Source organism: Bombus terrestris, chromosome 14 (genome assembly GCF_910591885.1).
Source record: "Bombus terrestris chromosome 14, iyBomTerr1.2, whole genome shotgun sequence".
Classification (NCBI taxonomy): Eukaryota; Metazoa; Arthropoda; class Insecta; order Hymenoptera; family Apidae; genus Bombus; species Bombus terrestris.
Window position 1 is genome coordinate 8,185,913 of NC_063282.1, and position 25,457 is coordinate 8,211,369.

At 36.5% G+C, this 25,457-nt stretch overlaps 1 protein-coding gene and 1 long non-coding RNA gene across 6 annotated transcripts in view; both read left to right on the forward strand.

Moving 5' to 3' along the window:
• Nucleotides 1-25,457, forward strand: part of LOC100644578 (inactive rhomboid protein 1) — a 284,993-nt gene that overhangs the window by 132,908 nt on the left and 126,628 nt on the right. The gene's annotated exons all lie outside the window — the stretch shown is intronic.
• Nucleotides 4,248-18,962, forward strand: LOC100644696. Its single transcript, XR_132264.4, has 3 exons — nucleotides 4,248-4,569; nucleotides 5,712-5,859; nucleotides 18,033-18,962. It is a non-coding gene; the product is annotated as an uncharacterized LOC100644696 (long non-coding RNA).

A 25,457-nucleotide genomic window follows, 5' to 3' on the forward strand; every position in this document is an offset into this window, starting at 1 on the left:
TAGGCGTCATGAACGGGTGATTTGCTATTTCGCGAATCGTCTGGACATAAAGCTCTTGATTTGGCAACCATTTTCGAAACGATTACCTTAGCGAGTGTGATTTCGCGTATCGGATCTTGCATCTCTTGTTTGGATCTAGTTTGCAAGATTCGGCGATAGAAAATGTATTCCGACGAAGGATTTTACTGTGAACAATATTGTAATTTTCAAGCTTGCATTATATCTTAAATCTGAATTCCAAATTTCCTCAATTGTGGTTTTTGAAAAAGGGGTGAGAAGTTCGTCAGGTAAAGTTATTCGATAAGAAGTTTATTAGAATACAAGATCTGTACGCTGTATTGGAAATCAAGAGAAAATTATTTTATGAGGGCATCTTTCGATCTTTGAAGCTTTCAATGAAATGCGCATAACATTTTTTTAAAAATATACATATTGAAAATCGATAGAAATTTAGTGCTAAATTGAAGACAATTTAAATAGATGTTTCGTTTTATACAAACGTATGACTTGTGAGATTTGAGAGCTGCTTCATTTCGCGTTTATTATTTCACGTTATAACAAACCTGAAAACTTCCGTGATTACTCTTTAAATTTTGTTTACGATCACAAGTGAAGCTGGTCTATCTTTCCTCTGATTTCTTTATTTTCCCCAGGCTGATTAATTTTCCTTTTCGATTTCGTGTCTCGCTATCTGTGAGACTAGAATGCTGGATTTGCTCTTGGGATTTCCACAAACTATAAATCCTTGCGTATAAAACGATCCGCTCGTAAAACGAACAGATGTAACGCAAAAAAAAAAAGAAAGAAAGACTGAGGAGATTATTCAAATAGCGGAGAATCAATATTTCGAACCATCTAGGTATCTAGGAACGTTTTAATTTTGCTTTCGATGTTGCGGAAAAATTCTGGATATATTATAAATATTTGTTAAAAACATTTTTTTTAATTCAGTGTGATGTCTTTATCTGACTGCATAATAGTGTATATAACTATTATGATATTTTATATCGTGAAAATTTAGCGAGAAATTGTCAGAAAAGATATAAAAATTGGATATATTGAAATAAAAATGGAGAACAAAATTTCTACTATTTGTTTCCAGTGGAGATAATTATTTTACAAAGTTTGGTCATTGTCGTGTGATTACACTGGAAACAAATTACTCGTCCTATCTAATTTATGTCGATATCCCGTAATCTCGTTGGCTTCGACGTATTCGGTAATAAAGTTTGATAAGCCATCCATCCATCACGATGAACTGCACATAAATCATATTTCGTTCGGTTCCATGCATCGATTGAGGTCTTCTTATGTTTAAATACTTGGATGCTAGGACATATGAAAGAATTCCTATAAATTCTCTCAAACCAAATTGATTTGGTTTGCATATCATTGGATAATCTTCTCGAAGAAAACTTCTTTCTGCCAAGTATCGACCCGCTAAGCCCTATTATTATCAGGATAGTTACAACTCAAACTCTCCTTCGTTTCTTCTTTTCAATGAAAATTTATGAACAAAAATCAGGAATATTTTACCTAGTGGCGTACACGTCTGTGAATTTTTCAGAATTTTCGGCTGGAAAATCGATAAAAAAAAATTCAAATCCACATTGCTTGTCAAGAATTATTCTCCAATCCTAAATTCCAATTCTGAAATTCTACATCCTGAAATTAATTTTTTAATTGAAATAGGAAAGGAAGCAAAATGCTCTAAGACATTGTTTTGTAGGTCGGTGGACTTTTCAATCTTACAGTTTTTATCGTTTATCGTCAATTAATTGGGATTATCGTTAGATCGTGAGCAATACTTTGTGATCGATATTCCGCGATTGTCAAGGTATTTGCGCGGTGCTCATAATTGTCCAGGATTTTGAACGGCCGATTAAACCGGACCGTTCGCAAGAGAACGCATCGAACGCCAATCACCGGCGTCAGGCATGTGTACATACCCCCGTTGCACGATGTACACATATCAATTTGCATTCAGTATAAATAAGTCGTGCGTGTGGGCGTTGTTGCCCTAAATGCGCCCATATGGATAGCTCGAATTTACCATTGCAGCGTAACGTGCAAATCAGCCGTCCGATAACAGCGGCAGCTTCCACGTGAACAATAATATTGTCCACAAAACAACTGTACCTATGATTTACGTTTATCATGCTCGGTTAATGGCACTATCATACGGAAACGATATACTCCATCTTCGTTCAATTATCACGATTCTAACGTTCGTTTCTGTTACGTAAATACCACGCTATGAGGATTTACTCGCCTTGTCATGTAGAATATTCCTGAAGAATCGGATTCAAAGATCGAGAAATTCGCTTTTATTTCTTATCCCCTTTGTAGATTGTGGATTTTATAGCGATATTCGACAGAGAATTCAGGTAACAAGATGTATGCGCGTGTATCATTTCATACTATCTATGAAGGAATTCTTGAAGAAGCCGAAACCTTGCGTTTTATGCATATACGACGTTTCGAGAGTTGCTGTGTGAATTTCCTTCCGGAGTGTGCGCTATTTCGAATGCACACAATGGAAATACTCAAGCGACGAGTAGCTAAAGACAGTTTTAAAATTTAAATTTTCATCGAGACTGCGCCAGACACGATCACTTTTTTCACGTTGCTTCTTTCTTTGAAAATTTTTAACAAATGCACCTTTTACGACAAAGAACGCTACAAGAAATAATTTAATCAGGTAATTCAATTTCTGACATCATCATATTAAATTTCTCCGTACTATATTCACGCATAAGTTCATATCCATGGAAAAGCATATAGTTCATAGTTAATGCAATATGACGACAGAGTCGGAAGCGTGGATAGATTTTCGTGACTTTTTTATAAGGGAACGAGGACAAATTTCGACCACCTGTCGCGTTCAGGAGGCCTAATCAGTAATCAGAACTTAGCAGATGGTCGTGTCCACCTGTCGGATTTCCTCGCGAAATGTCCGGCACATCGCTAATTAATTGTCCGCAGCTTCGATCAGCTAGGCACAATTAAATTAGGTTGCGTGCGTCGCCTCTGAAATTCGACGTTAATGCGTTTAACAATTTCGCATTCCCTTCTCCACCTAATTATGCTGTGGATTTACAAGTGCAGATTTCCCATTCCCAAAGCGCTTTTTCTAATTTTTACGTATAATGCTTTAACAACTCTTTATGTCAACTTTTTAATATTTACATTCAATATTTTCTTCCTTTTATAATTAATAAATATGATATAAGGAACGAAAATATTCTATCTCTTTTAAATACACATTTTTCATTTTCCACCTTTTACAAAACTTAAATAAAGAAATTGAGAAAATGTTACAGTAAAATGACGGCCTTTGTAAGTAAATTCCCATGCATACGTTGGAACCTTTCACCTGGAAATTGATTGCGTAAGGTTCGCCTCTCTTCTTCTGACCAACGTTCCTCTTCGTTGCGATCGTTGAATTTAGATGCGAACTATCCTTGTTGCGCCAGCAATCGTGGCTGCTGTCATTGTCCTCGATACTTTTCTTTTTCTGGATTCTTTTATGCCGTCAATGCCACTACTATAGCAAAGTTACAGTACAATGTTCTTCTTTGAAAGAGTTAAAATTGTAAAACGTATTTACCTTCATAACTCCATTATGATCTTATACAGTTCTATTTCTTTGCTTTTACTGTAATTATTGCGTACATTGAATACATTGAAAAGAAAATTAATATGTAACAAAATATTTCTTTCATGATAATTAATTAAGATGCGTGTATAAGATAATGTATTGAATTATTCAGAAAGATCGTTGCGTTTCCAAAACTGTAAACATTTAAGAAATAATGAAATGTTTAATTTGAATAAATATTACTAATTGGACATTGTATACGAAAAAGACTTAAAATTCTTCACAAACGAAATCATGAAATTATCATAAAGTTACAAAAATTACCATATAAAAACACAAGTTATTTAATAAAGTTCTAATTTTATAAAATGTAAATCAAACTTAAAAAACTTCACTTCAAACTTTTTTACAGATTTCTTTATAAATTTATCCAACATCCCGATAATATAAAATTGAAACAATTGTATCGCGAAACATTTTTGTTAAAAATTCGATAAGAAAGGCGAAGATTTTAACAGGCTGGAAAGACAAGGTCAAGAATTTAACCGCGTAATTTAGATTGACGGGAGCATTGACCCTATTTCGCCAATGATAGTACGTATTGTTGGAAAAGGTTATGTCTTGAAAGGCTGGTCCACAGCTGTCGCCAGTATCAAGCATAATGCCGCAAAGAACACGTGTGCTGGCCTACTGCGCATCCTACTCGCGCAGTTTACCAGAGACCATGGACAGTGGCACAGCTTGTCGATCGCAAAGTAAATTTTTCTAATTACTTCACTTAATATTGCGTGTAATCAGTGTGCCGTGTTACGTAGTTTCACAGACAAAGTGCAAAGGACACGTTATTTCCTTGGTATATGTAATTTCTATTAATAGTAGCACCTTAGACAAGAAAATAAAGAGTCACGACGAGCGTTTAAGGTGTCAAGCGAAAGAAGAGCCTAACAACTTGAGTCAAAACAGTGCAGGTAAGCACGTAAAGTGTCTCTATATTTAAAAAATTTTGATTTAGAACGTTATTTATTCGATATGCGGAAATAATTGTAATAATTACATACATCGTTTTGAAACTCTTATATTTGTTATTACGTATTTTAATTTTATTCCGAATACATATTAATTTTGATGAATAAAATTGAATGTAGTGTTTGGTAAAAAAAGAAAGGGAACAATGGCTGACTGGTAGACCGGTATTTTGTGAATGAATGAAAAGAAACAAACATTTCCTTTATTCATTTCGAGTTTTTCTATATTTTAGTGTCTATAAATATTCATATATGTGCATTTTATAAAATATAGCTTTAATAAATGAATTTATTTACTCCTTGGTATTTGTATTATGGACTGAAATAAAAATTAGAGTATTATGTTACAATATAATAAACAGCATAATATAATAAAGTCTTGTGGACATTTTTCGCTTTCTTATCTTGCAAAAATGTACTTGTGAGTTATATCAAAAGATAAGACGATAAAAGAGATACTGTGTTCATATGATTAGTCGTGTGATTCCTTATTTGAGATAATCGTGACTCAGATTTAAATCCGCCCTATGCAGTCACCCGATATGATGAGTTTATTTCTATATTTGGGTAATACTAAAATTATTTTGCAAAAATTTATTTAGTATTAAACACAATTCTATATTTTAAAAAATAATATTTGAAACATTTTAAATTACAAACATGTTTTCAATTATTTAAAATTATAATTCCACATAGAAGTTCCATTGATATAGGGGAGGTCTCAAATTATTGTTTTAAGGCGCAGAATATATTTATCTGCTCCGAGTCTTTTGTGAAAGCAATAATAACACAACCGTAGATGCATGCATGTATTGTATATTATCGCCAATATCAATGAATAGTTTACAGTCGTACGTCGTACGATTCACATCTCAGAATACCAATATATCACAGGTACAGAAATATTTCATTTTTATATCATTTTCTGTAACTCAAAATTAGAAAGGGATTAAATTATTGCAAAGAACGGTGTATGTGTGTATTACGATCAATTTAATTGCTATTAATCATTGCAAAAATATATGTTTGAAATATTGAACTAGTTTTTTAAGAGAAGTAAAATTAAAGGAACATTTATAACGTAGATCTCAAGGAACGCAATTCGTTACGAGAACACGGTGAAATGGAAGTGAAATTGTGGCGAGTATTCCACGAAACGAGTTCTCGACGATTACCTTCACTCCGCTCGATGATGTGTTTCTAATTTCCTCTTGCTCGCTTCGTCAACAAAATGTGAGTAGAACACGTCAGATGATATCATTGCAACTTTATTATGTTGTACTAGATTGCGTAACTATTGAAAAGTATTGCATTTTATGTGAAATATCTGCGATATAATTCTTAATTCTTATCACATTATATCCCCTTTGCTTTTAAAGTGGAAGTTATAGATCTCTCTAATAGTTATTTCTAATCTTACAATAATCCTTCAAATATTACAAAAAATCCTTACAATAATCCTTCGAAGATTAAAACGTAGAATATCTTAAGTTAAACGCGCTGTAGTTATCTTAAAGCCGAAACAGAACGGATATGTACACAAAACGAAGAATCTTTAAATATTTAATATATAAATACATTCTGAGCAAAAGTAACAAAAGACACTGAAGTCATCCTGTTATTCGTTAGAAGTTATTCGTCATTAGAAAAATATATTCACCACATTAAGAATTCACCATCGTTGCTCAAATCAATTAGGGGATTTCTCTATGTCACCTTAATTTTTATATCCAATTCTTATACCTGTACAGCTTGTTGTGCAATTATCTTAAAATCAATCTCTATCTAGTATCATGGAAATACCATACTCAATTCATTAAACCTATAGAATTTCTTCGATTCTATATATTCGATTAATATAATAGAATCGTTCACAGCAACTATCCTCTAATAATATCGAGCAGTATGTGCATTTTACCGAATCGCGTAACGTTATCGGTGCTAAATCGCGACGACGTCATGTCACCATGCCTTAAGCAATCGGAACCACCATATGTCGTCATCCTCGGCATGCATGTTAATCGCGAAACTCTCAGTATGTACAGTAAATCTTGCCACTCGATACTTCGTCTCTAAAAGCTTGACAAACCCATTCAGTGGCCGAGTCCCGGATGCTTATACAACATCGAGCAACTGTCGTACGAAGCGAGCATCGTGCGAGCATCTGCGATCGTCCAGTACATCTGACGGCAATACACACCGTCGACGACGATGATACATGCAGGTGTTGATCCCATATCCGCTTGTGAGAGCGGTTAACGCCGCCGCGAGTCACGTGTGCTTGATTTACTCTCGTCCTCGCGCACGTTCTCTCGTCGAATCGCTCTGCCTCTGTCCCTCTCTCTCTCTCTGTCTGTGTGTTTCTCGTGGTTCCATAGGTGCTCCGTAGAATTCTGTTAAATCATGTCAGGTCGTGTTGGGCCGCTTCCTTGCATCGCCTCGTGCTCGTCGTGTCGCGTTCCTCTCCGGCTATCCAGACTCCACTCACGCTGTTGCACGATTTGTGGCACGTCACGCCTCTGTTAAATCACGTTATTTGCCATATACAATCGGATCGCTTCATCCACAGATTTACCTGATCATCGAAGAGTTCGTTAGGTATAACACATTTGTTTCTTAATCTATATATCTTGAATTTTTCCGCCATAATTTCAGAACAGACAGTACATATGTATCTTCTCTTTATTCGAGGTTTAAATTGAACGCGTCAATCAAAGTATGTTTCGCTGTTAACTTGTTTCCGAGAAATGACCATTCGTTTTAATAGATAATTAAGTTGCATGAATAAAAAATGATAAAGTTATCGTCCAATCATCCTTTCGATAGGATGATAGATATAACTTATTGTTGTCAAGCAATTTTCAAAAAATGGCTGTTTATGTCGGAGGATATTGGCTATAAAATTACCTTTCAATCATTCTTTTCATAGGGTAGCAGGTAATTTTCGCTTCAAAAACTTCCATTGTAAAAATGTGCCAAAGTTGTTGGTCAACTATTGTATATAAAATATTGTCAAAGGGATAAAATATTGTGCAGAGAGATAGAGTTATTTTGCTAAAAACCAAAGCTTCATATGAAAAAATTCTATTACATGCTACTGGTTTCCTTTTTTCTTTAAATATCTATAATATCTATAATAATTTCTATATACATTTTTAGATTAGTTTAAAAATTCACCAATATAATAGGATAGTTAGTTGTCGTTACAGCGCTAATGAAGTTTCAAAATGTTTCATATAACACAAATAATATATTCATAGAACGTGTTTACAAATGTTGCTATTCGTAAACTGTTTAGTTATTCATAAAGATGTAGATAGGATGTGTGGAAAGTCAGTTTTCTTAAGATTGGTTAACTGAAGCTGGAACGCTCTTGATATTCACCAATTGCATACGGTGAAAAGTGAACTGAGACAAGTAATTTGCCGAGTAATTTTTAGGCGCTTGAAATTGGTGGTACGTTTAATAGCCTTCTTATGTCAGTTCGAGGGTTAATTGGTGGTAGATTAAAGCAGTGTGTCGTAGCGTTCGGTGCAATTACACTATGGCTCGTGCAATCTTCGTGGGACTTATTAAGAAAAGGAAATAGTTTAGTTCTGAGTATATTCTTACACCCAGTATTAATTTTACTCAAACTGTATTGCGTGTCAAGAAAAGTTGCTGCTTTATATATTTTATAACTGATATAAATAACGTGAAATAACTAATTCGAAATTGATACATTACAAGCGACGGACAAATTTGATTTATAAATCATACGCTGTAACCATAACGACTAAAACAGATTCCATTATTTTCTCTAATTTTCTTCTATTTTTCAATCAAATGTTGCATCCCATTATCCAAACAGATGGTAATTTTGATTAGACAAATTCATCTGTGCAACTAAAGTTTCACTCAATAAAACGAAACTAATCAAAATCTTTTTGTACGATTCAACTAATATTATTAATGAAATTTTGCAAGTCGCAACTTACTACATAGTTATCAACACTAATAAATTCCCTTGCTGTTTTTGACGAAAGTGTACATAACGTTTCGTTAATTTTAAGCACGCCAGTTTGTCATGCTTACCTCTTTCTCCTTCTGGCAGTTTTCTCCGTCTCATGACTATCGTCAGGAGACAGAAAGAGAGAGAGGGAGAGAGAGAGAGAGAGAGAGAGAGAAAGAGAGAGAGAGAAAGAAATAGTAGCCTGAGCTCAGGAAGCTGAGATATTCTCTGGCGGCGAACTCCGGGCAAGTTATTTCAACTGCACGGCGAAACTGATTTCGGAATTAAACGTACGGCAGGAAAGGTCGTTGGTAAAGTTGCGTTTCGCGAACGCAAAGCGGAAAAGCGACTGCGGTGTGAACGACTGGCCTGGGAATTAGGCGTATAGCTGCAGCTGCATCCTTTCAAAGTGGCTGTTGTTAACTTCGACGAGAGTATTTGTAGTTGCCGTCACTGGTAACTTGAAGCGTTCATTGTTTTTTAATACGCCGCGCTCTGAACGCGGGATTTTCATCGTCTCTCTTCAAGGACTCCCGTTTCTTGGCAATCGTGGGAAATTGTTGGAATAATAATATTATTTCAAACTACGCTCTTGGGCATTTAACGGTGTATTACTTTGTATTAAAGTAGATTATTCAGTAGAGATTATTTTAGCTTGTAACTTCTGACGGCGACTACTTAGGTCTATTCGAGATTGAATCGTATTGTTCTTTATATTGCATTGTTATATCATTATTTCTGTTTCGTTGTTCGATGGAGTCTCTTCGTAAGTCAAATCGAAGATCGTTAAATTTCTGACCGTAAGCAGTGACCATAGGAGTAATACATATAACTAAACTTATAAATATAACGACTTAACTTTTGAAATAACCCAGGTAAGACACACTGTGATTTGATAATCGCGTATTCACAGTGGTTATAAAAAAATATCTCCACGTATCGTACCAGTGAAGTTAAAATATCGAATTCTCGTTTCTTCTTCTCAACATTGCAAATGAGTTCGGAACGTATCGAAATACTCTTGGGCTTGAATTTTTCTTGTCGCGGCACATCTAGATGGCTTTTTCCTCTGGCTGATGACTCCTTAACGAGGCAAGTTTTAGCAAACGATCGATGCTGACGTATTGACACGGTCGCCTCTTCGTTATTTATTCTTCTGATTTGAATGAAGCTACCGGAAATGTTTCCATGCCGCCCTCGCAAACGCTTGGTATAACTTTAGCGTCGACTGTATAATGTCGCGGTCGAACTTGCTCGACCTGTACGCTGATACTTTCACGTAATACTCGTTGTAGAATTCGAAACTTTGTCGTTATCGATTCCACGATTTGTCTGTACATACCGCGAGCTCGACGGAGTCGTTGGAGGTCGCCGATGGAATTCTGAATTAAAATCGCATGCATCGATAGCGGGTTTCTTGTAACTTCTAAATATAGATGGGATCTGAAGCAACTTGAGGAAAATAAAAATAAGGCTTAGCGATAAAGTTTCGAAGGATATACATAAAATTCCGGTATGATGGAAATTAAAACGTTTTACTTCTTCGCTCCAACTTTAGCTTTACGAGCGAAACTTTTAAGGAAGTTTCATTTCTTGGCCAATTATGTCTTATTTTATTAAAAGCAGTTAGGATTAAGAAGAGAAATAAAACGGGACAAAAGATCGGTCTATTAAAGAGAATAGTGTTCATTAAGTCTCCATCAATCTCCATAAAGATTGAGATTTAATGGACATCCATAAAACATATTTTTATACACTACCACTCGAAAGTATTTAGATACTTGTTTATTTTTGGCGAGATATAACTTGATCATAGAAAGATGACAGATAAGAGTAGTCGTTATTATTTTATTCTTTGTTATTAAAGATAACGATATGGTTTTTCATACATGTTCATTAAGTCTCCATCAATCTCCATAAAGATTGAGATTTAATGGAGATCCGTAAAACATATTTCTATACACCACTACTTCAAGGTATTTAGATATTTGTTTATTTTTCGCGAGATATAATTTGACCATAAAGTTATAGATAAAAATAGTTATCATTTTATTCTCTGTTATCAGAGATAACAATTAACTATTCGTGCGGCATATTAACTTCTACTAAATATATATTCGAAATAAATATTCTATAATTTATATATATATATATTCCCAGATTGGTTTCTTTGGTTAATATAATTACGTTTCATCGCTAATGAAATTTGAAAATGTTTCACATAACACGCGCAATATTCACATAAAATATTCTATGGCCGATGTTCAAATACTTTCGCGAGCCAGTGTGTTAACGATTCCTGCATATCCTTTTTGCAAACTTAGGCAACCTTTTGACGATAGAAAAACACGATTGACAAAAAATCAACTTAGCTAGGAGATAGAGATAAGCGTGATTCTAAAAGGACAACCATGACGTTGGGAGTCGAGAAACCGTGGAAAATTTCGTTTTCCCCGAGTCCTCTCTCCTCGTAGCAGCAACGAAACACCGACTCGTCTCGATTTTCCACGCTACACCATCCACTCGTTTTAAAACAGAATTATTCAAGAAAAATTCCCGACATCGCGTCGTTCGCCACGGAAGATTGTTATCGCTGAAAGCCCGGCTACGTTTTATACATATTTACCACGCTAATTACACAGTACGCCGCGGAGACGAGATCCGCATTACGACGCATAAAGGATACACGAAAGGGGTTGGGGGTGGGAGGTTGAAAGAGGATTTACATTATACCCCGTTAATTTCCATCGTAAAAAAGGACGATGAGTATTCACGGGAGGCCAGAGAACGTTGTGGCTCTGTCGGCTCTGATTACGATGGTGGGGTGAAAATGCGAGGGAAAACGAAACACAGTGAAAAGAAAAGGAATACAAAAAAAGGAGAAGAAAAGAAAATAAAGAACGAAAGAAAGGAAACGTAGCTACCGGTTTAAAGAACCATTCCTGTGCCGCTTCTAAGGAGAACGTTAAGGGATATTGCGAGGGTTGTCGCGTCGAGAATCAACCTCGAAATTATACGACGCACACGCAGCAAGCTTTTTCATTCGCGCCAGCCTGTTTTACAAAGCGTGAGCTCGAACAGAAAAAAGATGATAGAGGAAGGGAGAAAGAGAGAGAGAGAATTGGGGGTGGGAAGAGTTGCCGATACACCGCGAGATACGTATGAAATATTCATGGAACTCTGTACGAGTTCACCCCTTTCGTTAGAGTGAATCGAAGGTGGGACGGACCGGTTCCACGTTTCAACCCATAGACAGTCTTGTTTTCGAGAGGGCATGCAAATCACGACTCGATGTCGATGCGTCGCGTCGCGCACTAAATCGAATTTCAGATAAATTCTTGGAAACTGGGCTCTCGCGACGCTTTGAGAAATACGTCATGAGAACACGCTGATGGAAATAAAATCTCGATACTTTGCTGCCGTTTTTTCACGATACACATGTATGCGCGTGTACAGGTTGTTTGTTGCGTTTGTAGCCCAACTCGGTTGTGATCGTTACCTCGCGTAATTGAAGAGTTCGATTCCTGGCGGATAACGTAGCCAAGGTTTTATTTCGGTTGAAACGACGCTGTGCTGGCTGGATGGTGATGAAGTATGGTGCAGCGATGTTTTGCGCGTGCTACGGTGTCGTTTGTAAAGAAAAAAGCCCGATATGATAGAAGGATCAGAAAATTGGGATGGGAAAAGAGATAATCTTGGTATAGTGGATTAATATTTCGTCTAGTAGCGACGCTGATGAAATTCTCTATCGAACGAGTGACTGTAGACCGAGTTGCAAGATCTTTCTATTTGGAAATTTCGTGAGTTTGAAGAAAATTCGAATGTGTTGCAATTATTGAGATTTTTTTGAAGAAGTTAACTCTGAGGTAGGAATATTTATCTCAAGAAATACAAAAATATCGGTCGTCGCTAATTTTTTACAAGATTCTATAAACAATTAAACTGAAGAATTGTATCATTTACGAAATAATGTGTAAATTATTATATTCTATTATAAAATATAATAAAATTATAAAACGAAAATTTGCAAATTCAAAGAAAAGCTTTGCTATTTTTCAATTATCTTCAGTTTTCCATCTTCTGTATGGTATGATACATCGTCTATGGTGAAATCTTGATTGAAGCCTACAACGATTCTGTGCTATTCGCTTATTCTACACGGAATATGGCTTCTTTTCGAAGAACCTCTCATTGAAACGTTGGAAATATTGATGCCATGGGCAGAGAAGCCTCTGTGCATGGAAATTAAGACATGTTTGCATGTTCACGACAGACCGCACAAACATTCCTCGAGCAAACACGCTTGATACACGGCTTCTAAAGCCACCTGTGGGAGTCGGGGAACGTTTTCCCCGGATGATGAGTAAACTTCGTGTTTCATGACGGGAAGAAATGCACAGACGGGTAAAAAAAAGACAGCCTGTCAACGGTAACATCGCATAATTCTTTGGCTATATTCGTTCCGCGAGGAAATTAAAAGTTTACATAAAACATTGCTCCTTTGAAGTTTCCTTTTGCCGTCAGAATGTTAAAAAAACGGAAGTCAATTATGTAAATTGACTGAGAAAAGTCAAATGTTGCGTTAACGCAACGTTAATCCTTTGTTTTAACCCTTTACAGCTTGATCAGCTTCTGACAAATTATAAGCGCAGTCGTGTTTCACATTTTAAATGTCCGTTTCAGCTATCGGCGACGACTATATCTGAAGGGTTAATCCAAAAAAATCAGCTTTGTACGCCACGACGCACACGGCAGAACAAATTGCACGGTCATCCGGGAAGTGGAGCTTTTCCACGTTTCGTAGCGTTAATTAATTATCGTTTCACGTGGCAGTGGGGCCTTATGTCCCTTCGTTGCGCGGCTGAAAAATACGATTCGCGGGTAAACGTGGTAAACCCCCATAAGCAACGGAGGAGCCGGAGTAGCGGGATAAATGGCGGAATTGCGACGGTGACCCCAGTGGATAAATGTGAACTGGCACGAGACAATGAACGTGTCTGACGGTAATCTCGGATGGAATGAGTCTGGGATTTCTTGGCGAACGAAAAAATCCGGCTGCTTTTGTTGTGTGCGGCACTGCAGAGACCAGCTGACGCATGTAATTACTCGTGCACCGCGATCGAAGCCCACATACAGAGTTAGAGAAAGAAATAGGGCGGTTCCGTACCTAAACGTTTTCTACTGTTCGGTGAAAAGGGAATCGCCATCGGATGAAATGGAAATTCGACACGAGTATTTCGTCTGACTGTCGTCTGCGTGTTGGAGAACCTTCTTCGTATCGAGCAATCTTCTTCCGTATCTGACTGATTCCGCGTTCGTTTCTTTTTAAAGGGTAGAATTTCAAGTCGAGCTTCAACTCTTTGTAACTTGGCGAACTTTTGAAAAGAGCGATTTTGCCAATCTGATACTCAGAAAAGGTTTCTATACTTATTAGGAGAAAGGCATAGGGGATTTAAAGAAGCTTTTCGAGCCCTGTCAAAAAGTTTACTCTAAGGTTAAGTTCTTTGGTTGACGCCCTATAACCAGATTTCTCTTTATATATAATTCCTAGTGTTTCTTTAAGATGAAAAATTATTAGAAATTTTTATTCCTTTCCGTTTTAAACGCTTTTGACTTTCCGTGCAATATTTCTTAATCTTTTTTGAAACTACAAATTCTCCGAATTTTCTCTTCCAAACACTTCACACAAATTTCCCTGTTGCAATAATTTACAACTACGAATCACCTTATCGAGGCTAAGTTCTCCATCATTTCCCCTGTAAATCTAAATCCACCGAATTTTCTGTTGTTCCAGTGACCTATTATTCCCACAATTTGCAACCAAGGAATCACCTTATCGCGTTCGAGTTCTTTGTGTTACTTTCATCGTTCCCGAATACCACGAATCCCGGGAATTTTCTCCATCCATTCGATTTCTGATTCTATTCCACGTGCCTGGCATCAGAGAGCTTCCACCGGTGATTCGTAAGAGGCGCGGTCTTTCGTTAAATCGCGTCGAATCCATCACATTTTCGAATTCCTCCGCGTAGGCAAACGTGGATAGACCAGGCAAGGAGAGAGCCGAGGAGCGTTCTGTCGCGTAGGAAATGTCGCGGTGACGGTGCACGGGGTGGTTGTAGTAAATCGATAATGCAGCGTCGACGTGTGCCCAGCTCTTCGCATACCTGCATCCATTCTCCCAGCTTCTCAGTCACTTTCCACCATGCTGCCGTTGCTCCTGGCTTTTCGAAAGGCACCGTAAGCACCGTATCCTGGGATTCCATAGACGTTGGAAACATTCTTTGCGGAGAATGGTTGCTGAAGTATTAAAACGAAAAAAAAGGAAGGGGAAGAGGGTTGGAACAGGCGGGCGAACAAGGCGGCCAACCTTTTCATAGGCTTCTTTGACTTCTCTTCGTTGCGTCTCAAAGGATTCGAGCGATGGAAGGAGACAGATAAAGCGAGGAAGTATGAAAGGGAAAGAGACTGAGAGGTTTTTGTCAATGTCTAATCTGTTATTTTTGAAATTGGCTATTTTCCGCTTCGCTCTACTTATTTATTACTTTTTTCACAGCTTCTTTTTTTATTCTTGCTTCCTTAATTTCCCTCGTTTAATTGATCAATCGAAATGCTAAACGAATTTTTCTTCTCTTTTTCTTGCTATTAATTGACGACTTGTAATGGTAGATGTTGTAAGTATCAGATATGAGAATTTTTTAATAAAAAGTGTATGTTTGTTAATTTTGAACTTCGTGCATCATTTATTACTTGAATGGATGGGTTTCTTTTAGCAACTATTTGAATAACAAATGTTAATATGTTGTTCCATTAAGGAAATTCAAGGTTGCACTTTTTCTACTGCCTGCAGACTCATCCTCTCAAATTTGTTGTACTCCAAGTCCCTTTGAACCATTTGGTTTATAAAAAAATTTAAGCCGATATCTAAGATGATTTCAGAGAAAATTGCTTGTAGTAATTTTTTATGAGACATCCTGTATACATCCTGATAAGTTACAGACGCCGCGTTTTTATCTTTTTCAATCGCAGCGATATCGAGGATTATAATTTTACTTCTATCTCTTGCAATAATTCTAGTAACTAAAACATTGTTTTATCGCTGCATTCTACATAAAATTTACATCTTTTCTCACTAAAAAGAGAGAAAACTCTTTTTACTCGCATCGTTGCATCACTTGAACTGCTCAATTCTTTTTCGTTCGACTCAATGGAAGATTCCATTTCAAACGAAACAACGAAACACGGATGCTGAATGCATCGTCACACGTCCAACGAAGAGTTTCGTGATTGTGGCTCGATCGATACGCTGTATTGTGTCGCTGCTGAATTATTTACTGCGAAGCTTTCCGGTGGCCAGGCAACCTGCACGTTCGAGATTCTTCGGCCACTTTGTTTTAGAATATCGACAGAAAATTGGGCGATGAGGATTGGCGAATGACACACGCTGGTTGGTTTTCGTATTTTTGATCAACTGGAATACGCGGAAACTTCAATTTTTAATCGTATCGGTCCATTAATGACACGCGATATATCAGAAACGCCATTTGCCACGACAGCCGTGTGTTATTTGTTTAGTCTGGCCGTGGTGTTATTAATCATTTAGAAAATGCATTTGTCATTGAGCATCTCGAAAGAGAGGTCTCCTCTATCTTTTTTTTTTTTTTTTTTTTTTTGAAAAACTGATATGTGGTATTTGTTACTTTTGATTATATATTTGTTACTGTCCTATTGTGTAGATTGTGTGAGATATTTGTAAACCATATGCGATGTGATACTGGATAAATCTTCCAAATTTTGATTTTTATAATTCATCTGTGTCGATTTGTGTTTAAATGCACCGGTGACTATGAAACTATTGTAAGTTATATATATTGTTTCCAGATATTTAAACTTTCGCGTTCGAGGATATTAAAAAATAGTAGAATTTCCATTGTAGAATAAAATGTTTCGTAAAATATGCGATCCTCTAAGAGAAAGAGAGAGAGAGAGAGAGAGAGAGAGAGAGAGAGAGTGGTAGATTTGTATATCATTGTAGCGATTTATGGGCAACTTATTGGAAAATGTTTTTTAGATACTTAAATGACTTACACCATTTTCAAAATTCATAGTATATCCTAGTTAGAGACTTATGATAATAGATAATAATGAATTTTATTAAGAAAGCAACCTAAAAACAAACGGATTTATTTATTTATATATTATACATATATTGTAATTTTGCATAAATAATTATTAATCGTCTTTTACTTCGACAACAAAATTTTCGGACACATTAAGGGCTTTAAAATATTCATGATGTTTCGGTGGAATGTAAGCTAATAAATCCATTATATATTTATTTGCTTTTTTTGTCATTCGTCTCTCACTTGCATATAATGATGGTACCTGTAAATTATAATATAATATTGGTGCTCCTCTTTTCGATGATGATTCTAAAATATAAAATTCCGTTTCAGGATCTATTGATGTTTCATAAAATATTTTATACGTTGTATTATCATACGACGAAAATATGTAATTATATTTTTCTCATAAATATCTTACAGCTTACGCAGAAAAAAACATCTGACTTACACTACTGCCGAAACAAATATGAATCTCCATAGATAAATATGAAAGTGACATCTTCACACCGTTGCTCATTTCACAGCTATTTAGCAAAAAGTCTTCCATGATAAGTCGATGGAACAAATGAAAATCTCGATATTTTCAATTTCTCGAATTACGCCACTTTCATAATCACCGGCTCAAATGTAACCAAAATTTCTGGAAAATTGTCCATTGATAAAGACGGAACTTTCAGTAGATTATACGTACAGTAAAACTTCCATTATTCCAACATACCTATTGAAAACGTCACTTTTCTAAAAACCATTTTAGTCCGTTCTGTCATTTGTTAGAATACAAAATTTTTCATTGAATCGAAAGCGCAGTGAAAAATTCTAAGATATCAAATGATACTATTTTAAAAATCATAGTTTCAAATAATTTTACCCTATCCAGTAGGTGTATAATATAAAAATATTCAAAGTAACGTAAGCAATCTAAAACACACGGAACTGAGTTTTATCGAGAGAAACCACTCGTTACAGCATCGTTGCTTTCAGCAGCTTCTCGTATTTTAATTTAAAACCATTCCCAACTTCGTTCCTTATTTCCCAACTTCTCTTCAGGTGTGCAAATATATTCGAGGCACTCGTTGCTTTCTAACCTAACCAACAAGACGACGAAACTGTAAGAGAAAAAGCGTGGAGAGAGGACGATGGTGTTCGCGTATCGATTAGCCTCTGCGCGATTTTGCCTCGCAAATTCGGCGGGGTTAAAAGAAGCGCCGCCTCTATTATTCATGCGGCGGTGCGTCATTATCTTGGGGCTATCTTAAGTGCTCGTTCTCGTAGTCAACGCTTATTGATTTTAGCTTTTAGAGTGCACCCACATTACCAAGGCCAGAGAGACGAGGAGACCTAAAAAGAAGGAGACGGAGGGACCTGAAATGAAAGAGACGGAGAGGAAAGGTTGAAGAAGAGCGGCGCGGGGTCTGGCGATAGCTCGAGAGGAGGAACGAGAGCGGAAAACGACGATGAGCTCTAATTGGATTAAAATTTCATCGACGACGGGAGACACTCGCGCACAGTTTTGCCAGCACTCGAACTTTTCGTGGGTTCCACGGAGGTTCGGCTCTCGACTTTCACGTTGGATTACGAAATAATAGCCGGTGCGGATGGTGGTTGGACTAGCAAGTGTGTCACGCGAGTAACATCCAACCGCTTATATATATATATATATATACACGTATATACTCCCTGGGAATCCGCGAGACCAGAGAAAAAGTTAATGGCTTCGAAACGAGAGCATATCGCCTGCACGCCGAACCTCTAATTTTTCGCTGAATTGGACAATCTGTTTAGGACTTCTCTTTCCCGACGCGACGGTCGATCGACCGCGTAACGTAATGAGGTTGTACTCGAATATCCGTGAAAATGCCACCCTCGTTCGCGTATGCCCGTTTCGCGAAAGTGAACGTGCAAGTCGTTCGACGAAATTACCAGCCACGCGAAGGGCTTGAAAAGTTGTGTTTGACAAATGATGTAGTAGGTATGATATAAGTACAGGTTATCGTAGGCAATTGATTATCGATTTTTAAATCCTTTCAACGACTTTCTTCCCGTTCGGACATATAATTTAGGAAATATTCGCGTGTTGATGGTTGCTGGTTTTTTGTAATTGAATGTGTATTTGATACGTGGTACTGAGCGGGATTTTGCGTCTACTAGTGAAATTATACAGTAGGTGAAATATATGTGAGTAATGAATAGAATTGGAGAAATATAAAGATTGGATAAGAAAAGGTTCTTGATGTACACTATTTTTATTTTAATTATGAAACACTAAATAATCTGTTCATATAAATGTATTTCCTGGGTTGTAGAATTTTCTATGCATATTCTCTTTACATGAATCAGTACAAGAATTATCTTCAAAATTTTATGATTTTTAATTTGGACCAAGCACCTGAATCTACATCACACTTCAAAATTTCTGTTTTTGATCTTCTTACAATTTACCTCTTAAAACCTCACATCTGGAATCAATTCATTAAGTGAATAATTCCACGCGTAGAATTTCCGAATTATTAACGCTTAAAATGTTACTATACAACACGATCATAATCGTACTTCCATAAAGACGACCCTTAAGTCAGTGCATTAAAATTCCCAAGCGATCATAAAAAGGAAATTCCTGGCAGAACGTTCACTAGCATTCTTAAATTGCATTTGGACCACGTAGCCGTAGTCTTTCTACGGATCATGGTCGGACTTTTATCAGCCGTGGCACGTTTCGTGCCAAGCTATAGGCATTCTTTAAAGACATTTCGACTAACTTCACGCGGCTTTTTACCACGATCCACAGCTCGAGTCGGTGTTTTAGCCGCGTTTTACGAGCAAAATAGAACGAGGGTGTCGAGCACCATTACGCTTTCATTGGTACCCTTCATGGCTGTCGAACGCTTTTTTCCCACCTAAAAGACATATGGACTCGTAAAAATGATGTTCTTTTCTTTTTTCTTTTTTTGTTTTTTTCTTCTTACTTGGTTTCCTCAGAATCGTCGGGACGAGATTTTATTACGGTGATTTCGACCAACATCACGCGTCTACGAATGGTTTGGTGCTTTGACGATCGAGAATGGGAAACGTCTCGTCTGGTCCGATTCTCGATTTGTAGTTTTACTTTTTTCCCCCCCCTTTTCCAAGATTTTCCCAGCGACCTTTCTCCTTGTGGCGTTATTTCCTTTTGTCGTGAACTTTCGTGGAACGTTAGCGGATCCGTATGAAAATATCACCGGCGATCTCCTTATTTCCGAAGTACTCTTAGAATTTTTATGAACTGTTAGACCGACCTTCGCAACCAAGAAGAATTATTGCTCGCGACCGAAGGTTTGAAATTTTGGTCGTACGATGTTCAAGTGGCTGAATTTAATCGCGAAACCGTTGTTTGAGAAATTCTTCGTCTGAAAACGTAATATCGATATGATATTGTAAAACTTGTATTTTATTTATTCAGGGAACAGAGACAATTTAAAGAAAATTTATGGTAATGTTACGCGCAAAGTTTCAGTTTCTTGAAACTTTGGCAAACTACACCATCTATGCGTACCATGAAACAGTAACGGCAAATTAGACGAATCTTTGAAATTTCGTTCCGTAGTTACAATATTAAAAAAATAGTGTTCAATAGCGTAAATTTACTGAAAAAGAATTGTGTGGAAAATATTGTATTAACATAGCATTGGATTTTAGTAGATTAATTATATCCCAGAGTAAAATAGTTACAAGTGTATTACGGGGCTTTTTAAATAAATTACATCCACTCGCGACGAAAAGAAACGAAATTTCGCAGTGCATAAATTACGATTGCGTTTCCACGTTCGTTGGCACTGCTGGAAGCAATTTCCTTTCGGCACAAAAGAGAAATGGATGATTTCAATTTCGTAGTCGATAATGTATAGACAGGAGAACGGTATTACAGACCATTACTCTCTGTTCCTTCGAAAATCTCGGTACTATACTTGCAAGCTATACCGATCAGCAGAATCTTGGCTAAGAATGTTCCTTTCATGCTCTTTCTTCTGTCCCTTTTTCTCTGGCCCTCCTTTCTTTCTTTCTTTCTTTTTGTTCGTACTCACGCTTTCCTCCCTTCGAAATCCATCCCAATGAATTGTCTGGAAGGGAGGGAAACTATAGTTGGTCCAACGATGATAAACTTTTTCTGCGTAGCTACTTGGAAAATCGAACCAGTGAAATTCATACGGAAAAACGAGACATTGGATTCTGAAATGGAACAATCGTTTCCGTTTACATTCGGTACGCCATGGAGAACAGAACTGTCAGTTGCGAAATTTCATACATGAGTTTGTAGGCAAACAATGCTAGTTTAATACGTTAACCCTGGAAAATGGAAAATACAAAAAGAAAATTTTGTCGGTAGTTAGTAGTCAATAGGCATGGAAAAATTTCAATACGAAAGCGTGAAAATTTGATAACAAAAAGGTTCGAAGAGCTTAAGCTTGAAAATTTGAAAATTTGAGCCATTGAAACATGGAAATGCTACGAAATTTGGAAATGAAAATTTGGCAAGTTTAGGAAACTGGATATAATACTTTGAAAATTTATTTTTCTGAATTCGCGAAATCTTAAAGTTTAGTACTTTGAAAAATTGAATGTTGGAAAATTTGAGAGCTTGGTGCTTTGGAAGTTCAGGAACTTGGCGCTTCGAAAATTCATAGATTTGAGAGTCTGAAACCTGAAAAATTAAAAGATTTGGAAGTGTAGAGCCTCGGAAATTTCAAAAATTCCAGGGATTTAAGAGCTTAAAGCATAGAAGATTTTGAAATACGAAACATAAGAAATTTCACAACTCAGTTATCAAATTCTCAATTTGTAAATATTCAAAACCGCAAGGAATTTCTGTATCTTAGTAAATTTATCTTTGCACCTCAATCTATGTGTCTTCGCAATTATACGCGCGATTTCAATTAATTCTGGAGAATGTGAACTCTGCGCGAAACAGCGATAGAAAAAGAGAATGTGCCCGGCAGGCGCACTTTCTCGAACGAAAGGTCGAATGGAATTGTCTGGGGATTCCGGTAGCGAGTTAATGGATGCATTTTCCGCGACTTTGCTATTTTTTTTATAGATTTTACCGAATTTGCATAAGCGTTGAAAGGGCCGCCCAGTTCTTGTTTGCTCAGTGACCGGACCTTAATTGAACAATCCGATCAATTAGGCCGAGCGACGTGATCTTTGCATCGCGAATACACCTGGAACTTTCCCCGTGGATTAATTAACGGGGTACACCCCGTGAGCGAGGAGGATTGGCACCAATTTATAAAGAGAACTAATTAATACATCCCGCTCATTAACGGTACACGGGAAAATTAATGTCCTCACGCCCTTTGAGAGTACAAATAAACGACGCTAAAGCTCTCGTTCAACTTCCTGTAATTTCACATCCCTCGAAACTTTCGATTTGGAATCGCGTCGACCTTTTTATCATAAAAACTACTCGATTTCACGCTTAATTGATCCTTTTTAGAACACGAGAACGCGTCTCGAAAAACCAGATCTTGCTGTTCTTTTTGTAAAGTAACTCGAATTTTTTGCATTGACAACGAAATTGATTTTTGTTTGATGATTGGACAGAATGTAATTATTTTCGATTGCTTAAAAAGAGAAACAATTATTAAATAAATTAAATTTATATAAAATTGCGCAGGAGCAGGGAACTTTTCAAATATTCGTGACAGCTAGTAGCTGTGAACTGAGTTTCGTGGTGTCCAAAGTTTGTGTCGCTTGTAACACGACCGAGAGTCATCCTGGATGTGTCGTTGTAAATTACATCAAACACTTCCTTCGGGGAATCGCTGCCATGCACGCAGCTGCCTTCGAATTCGAAAACCGCGAGCTTCACATTGTGCGAGTGGAAAATTCCTTGGAGACGATTCTCAAAATTGTTAAAGTTTAATGTATATATAGCACCTTAAAAAGAGAAGATTCTAGATAGAGACGTCTAAGCATTGATCTTCAATTCGAAATTCGATCAGTATAAATACCGTAATCTATATTTTACTTTTACATCACAAATGTACGATTATTTGAAAATTCGCAAAGTACAATAATTTTATGAATTGACAATCCCCAATTCGAAACATAGTTCATCATCATGAATGCAATATTTTTATTCCACAAATGCATAATAATTTATAAGTTTGTAAGTTACAATAATTTTACAAATTTTCAAAATTCAATAATTTTATAAATTTGCAATCCTTGATTCGAAACTTAGTCAGTCAGCATAACGCTTTACTTTTATTTCAGAAATGCGCAATAATTTGTACATTCGCAAGATACAATAATTTTATAAATTTGCAATCCCTGATTCGAAATTTACTCGATCACCGTAATTCTTTAGTTTCGTTTCACCAATGCATAAAAATTTGTAAATTTGCAAGTTAAAGTAATGTTATTTTGCGATAGCAGCTTCTATTTTGTAATTTATTATTCGCTCCCATTACGAGGGAGGAAAGAAACGTAAAGGATGAATGAAAGAAACAGAAGATGCGATAGAGAAAAGAAACAGAAGATGTGATAGAGGATCGCAAAGATCCTCACGGGAGAAGGTTAATCCTTCCCTACGAGCAATCTTTTGTATCTTGCCCTATCTTGCAGACCTTAATGGATCGGCGTGGCTGGTTTTACGTTGCGCCAAAGGGGTTGTTTTCCGTCGAGTTCTCTCTATTTCCGGCCTTCTTCGACTCTCATTCTTTCCAGCGAACCACAAATTCCGGAGTTTTATGTGTCTGTCGGCTGCATTCGCCGAATCGTCGAAATGCACCGCGACCTATCTCGATGATAAAACTTTCGATGATCGAGATATACTCGATATACCATTCAACTTTTTACGTATATATATATCGATCGTCCTATAAAATCCACGGAAATAATGAAACCGTGAGCATAATTCAATGTTCAATATTTAATTTTGTAGCAAAAAGTCCTTCTAGAAATGTTGGTGGCGCGTGTTGATAACGAACGAATATTAAGTTTCTCAAGGAGGTAATTCTTATTAGGTATAATTCTTATTGACATTTTGTACGAACATGATGCAAGGATTAAAATTGTTGGATAATAAATATTGTTTATGGCGACCAGTTTGTTGCTAATTTATAAATTCCGCTAAAATTTACGTGCCAATCAAAAAATCGGCTAACTGATTAATTTTCATACTTCTTCGTGAATTGGTTAACAAATAATAATAATAATTTGTTCAACACTCTAACCATTGTCTTTCTTGTCTTTCTAAATGATTTTGTCGATGATTTTCGTAAATCTAAAAACGGAATTGCATTTGACTTAGCTACAAGCAGATTATTCGAGAGACGCAACGTGTGCGTCAGTAGAATGAGTTAAACAGGTCAGACGTTGCGCTGTAAGAATTCGTTGAAAGAAATTGATTCTTCCGTGCTTCCATATGAATCCTTTCATGAGAATCTCGATCAGCTATGACTGGTGAAATGATGTCGGATCATTTGCCCTGTCACTCGATATTGATGACGTGTTCTGGATTCGATGCGTGACCTATTTTCTAAGCACTGCGGTCCCTTCACTGTTGAAATTTAAATGTCGCCGGAACATATGCGTTTAAAATAGAAATCGATTCGCAGTTCTACCTCTTTACTTCAGGAAACCATTCTCTTGAAAGAAAACCAATTTTCTCTTGAATTTGGTGATATCTATCGTTGCCCTTTCTAACCCTTATCAAACAAATCTTAGACGATAAAATTCAATCCACGAATTACGCGAATCTCAGTTGTCAGACAACTGATATTGACATTTTCAGTCTGTCTGCACATCTTAGGTTTGGCGCGGTTCGAAATTCGAAACATTTAATAAGATGCAAGAATGTATATCTAATTTCTGGTAAAATGGACAATTCTGCTAAAATGAAATTGATTGTTTAATTTTAAAATTGTTCATCATGATTTTTATCTGTGGTCTTCGTATCTGAGAAGAAGGTTCTGCGTAATACCTCGTGTATGTAGTATCTATTTTTACAAGCATTATATCTTTGAACTTAACAAATCCCTCGTCCAATTGTATCATAATTAATTTATTTCTTTTTAACAATCAAACAGGATAAAAATTAAGAAAGAATAACCAAAGTGGACTTATGCATTATGTATATTGTCTATTGTTACAATGATTATATTTTTGAATTTAACAAATTCTTTGTTCAATTGCACCACAATTAACTGATTTCTTTTTAACAACCACGTAATATAAATACAGAGAAATAATTTTATTAGGTCTTTTCTATTAGGTCATCCCATAAGTTCGTTCCCTTTTTCGAGCGGTTATATATGTTAAGATTGTTTACATACCTTTCAGTTTCATGAAAAAATGTAATCCCCCTCTCGTTGTACAACTTCTTCCCATTTTTCAAGTGCATTGGTCCCTTATCGCAGTATGTTTATAAATCGACACATGAAATGTATACAGAAAAGTCTTCACGAACTTATGGAATGACCTAATACATAATCTTCATATATTTTCCAATAATCCTCAAATTTTCCATAAATACCCATAAAAACCTAATTATTACCTCTCAGTTCCAAAGTCATGGTCATTTCTTATCCGTAATGGATGTGACATAAATCCTATGGAATTTACCTGCAAATAAAAAGGTTCGTATTGAATACTGCAAAGTAACTAAACGCAAGTTCTAAATTGAAGAAGATTGCGTGTTACGGTTGGAAGAAGAACGAATGACGGAGGATCTGCATGCA